We start from the raw sequence: 3,129 nt of genomic DNA on the forward strand, positions 1-3,129 counted from the left end.
GATTGATTGTTATCGATGAAGTACTGTGCTTGAGTTGACAGTAACGCATACACACAGAGTCAAAGCCTCCTCTGCGCGTGGTGCACAGCACCCCATTGCATCTTGTAGTATCTGGCGCTAATTTGACAACGGGATATGAGTAAAACTATATTTTTCTTGACAAACGACAAGTCTGTTCTCTACGCGCATAATAAGATTTTATCTTTTGTTTGTATCGAGAGTATGTTAAATCATAGACGACCCGAGGACCTGAAGCAAAATCTCTCTCATGGAGGTGTTCATCACTCATGTGAATGCGCTGGTAAGACACTTCCAACAACGTCTTCACAAAAATGACTCTAGGGAGTAATCGACTGCAGCCGTGAAGCCGCGTATTCTGAGTCTCTTGAGTGTATGGATAGAAAAAATCTCTGAGGAACAGAGTTTGATAGGCCATAAATTTGGTCATAAATTTGGCCATGCTTCAGAGAGAGCAGCAGTGCGTGGCGATACCAATCCTCAATCGCGGGCACCGCATGAATCGGCTCATAGATCCTTATCCTCTATAAAAGTATGATTGTCACTCGAGAGCTGCTAAAATAGTAACTGTTGCACGTATTGGCGCGCCAACCGGCCTTCTGTCCACGATCGAAATTCTCGTCTACCCTATAAGAAAAATAACAATTGACGGACTCTGTCCAAGAGTTAAGAGCTTTTTTTGGCCGAGCTGACGGCAAACCGTCCTTAGCAAACGGTTGCGATTACCTACCTTCATGGAAGGCCTCGATCAGTCGAAGCTTGCATCGCGATCTTCTACGTCTACCTAGTTTCTAATCAGGATGTGGTGGATTGTGTATCAAATGCGGAGCGCCGCGTTTGTTGTCATGAGGGTCGACTAAAGTGGGGGGGTGAAGGCTATACAAGCACACCATATATGATAAGCTCCAGCCAAACTAAGTAAAAAGGCATTCTATGTTGTTGCATACGCTACATCTTCGGAAGTATTGAATTGTAGAGCCATCTGTACCCTTTTTATCAATTGATATTTACGAAAGGTCATCAGATCAACTGACAAACGCTTTGTTAAATCGTCGTATTACAGGGTGGCCTACCGGAAAATAATTGGGCTCTATGGTATGTCATAGAAAGCGAGGTCAATAAGACTTGGCCCTAAATAGTGCCTCTATTTATGATAGGGGTCTGACAGTTCGGGGCTGCGGAGCGCTCCAGGCTTTGCAAGCCATGGAAAATCCGACTACATTGTACGCGGAGGCATTAAAGCTGCAAAACTTCCACACTTCTTATGACAAAGACACAATGTGGAAGTGTTAAAAGTTGTGCAAACCTTCTTGTTAGATATGGTAGTTTGTACAGAGCAGAGCACTGTCGCATCCCCGTTCCCCAAAATACTCTCTCGTCCTAGGTATAGCGCTGCTTGACCGCTACGAGTCGTGGGTCGACTAAAGGTCGAAAATAGTATTCAACAAGCATTTCACAAAGCAAAGCCATTTTAAATAATCAACAAATCTTGTCAAGAGGAGCTTTTGTCGCGGGTATGATGCTGCAGTAGATTTAACAGAGGGTAAATAATCGCTTGCATTAGCCGTAAGCAAAACTCAAAAGATAGAAGCGGCGGTAGGCAGTGGATAAGTAGCAATTGCATATTGCGGTATTCAGATGAGAAGGGCGAATCGCAGTTTCCGGTGGGTATTAAAAAAAGTGCAGCTATTAGGTGACCTCCAGAGATCATAGTACGCGGTTCAGATAAAAAAATGTTTGCATTGCGGTTCAGATAATATAGTGTTTGCATTGCGGTTCAGATAATATAGTGTTTGCATTGCGGTCCCAGCTCTAATCTCGTGGAGTCAAGTCAGAGCTGCCTAGTGCCGCGATCATTAAGGCAAGTTAGAAGACCATAATTTGCGAGTCGACCCTAGTCCCTGATGTTACAATCTTTTTAACGATGATAACTTTTCACTGAGATAGCAGCACACCGTGCGACGCAACTGCAACCAGGAACAGTAGAGCACCACTAAATTGTGACGAAATCGTTTGGGTGGTGAATGATGCGACCGATTTATGAAATTCTTTCTTCATTACCTGCGTCAAAATCCTTGTTGAGGTTAAAGATCCACCCTCGGATGATGTGTAAGTGACAAAGTCTACACGCATAAAGTTATCTTAATGTAGTAACATCCCCACGCAAACTCGAATTCAACTAGAGTCAAGCTGTAGAACAGCATGTCTGGTAGAACCTTGCTCAATAGCCCTGACCTAATTAAAAAATACTGTAACAGGAACTGCCTGTCTGTGTACACACTTTCTGAGGTAACTAAACAGGCCCCACCGCGTGTTGGGTCGCCCCCAGAGAGCCGTTGACTTGCGTAGAGAGAAGAACAAGTGAAGCGACATTTATTATCATGACCAGTTTGCTTTTAGCCGCTCTAACCTAACAAGCACTTTTATTTCTGAGACAGCAAAACTAAAAGAGGATATAGTACATTTAGGATGCACAGTTAAACCAAGTTCGTGGTCCACGTAACACGTGTGATGAAACCAGGGCCATTACTTCACCCCACTCAAAGTGGGTTTACCCAGATTTTTCAGACGCTCTCCGACTCTTCCTCAAAATCCTCTTCCGTTCTTCGTCACACTCTGTCTGACTCCTGCTAGAGTGACAGCCCCGCACGCTTGCTCCTCATGGTATCTTCGCCACCATCAAACTTGTATATTGCTCCAATATCAAGTTATTCAGCGTATTTGTGCTACCGTGAACTTCATTGCCACTATGAATTTGACTATAGACGTGATGTACATACCCTGAATATCGTTGCAACCGTGCACGCAGTCGTTAACCTCTTGTCCGAGTTTCCAAACCCCCCGAGAACCTGTAGAAGATTACCCACATATCATCACCCGCGAACGCGGCGCGGATCAATCCGTCACGGACGACGTCACTGTCGTGATATGAGCAAGCTCATAATCTGGTTGATGTGACAACGCATCAACCAAAGTTTCTGGTTTAATTAACCTTCATCGCAAAAAATTATTTGTCGTTAAGTGGATAGCTCCTCCCTGCAGCCTTTGAGTGCCGAGATTCGAACGAGATCACCCGATTTCGCCTCTCGGCGTCTGCCTGAAGCAGTGCAA

Source organism: Plasmopara halstedii (assembly GCF_900000015.1).
Source record: "Plasmopara halstedii genome assembly, contig: Scaffold_658, whole genome shotgun sequence".
Classification (NCBI taxonomy): domain Eukaryota; phylum Oomycota; class Peronosporomycetes; order Peronosporales; family Peronosporaceae; genus Plasmopara; species Plasmopara halstedii.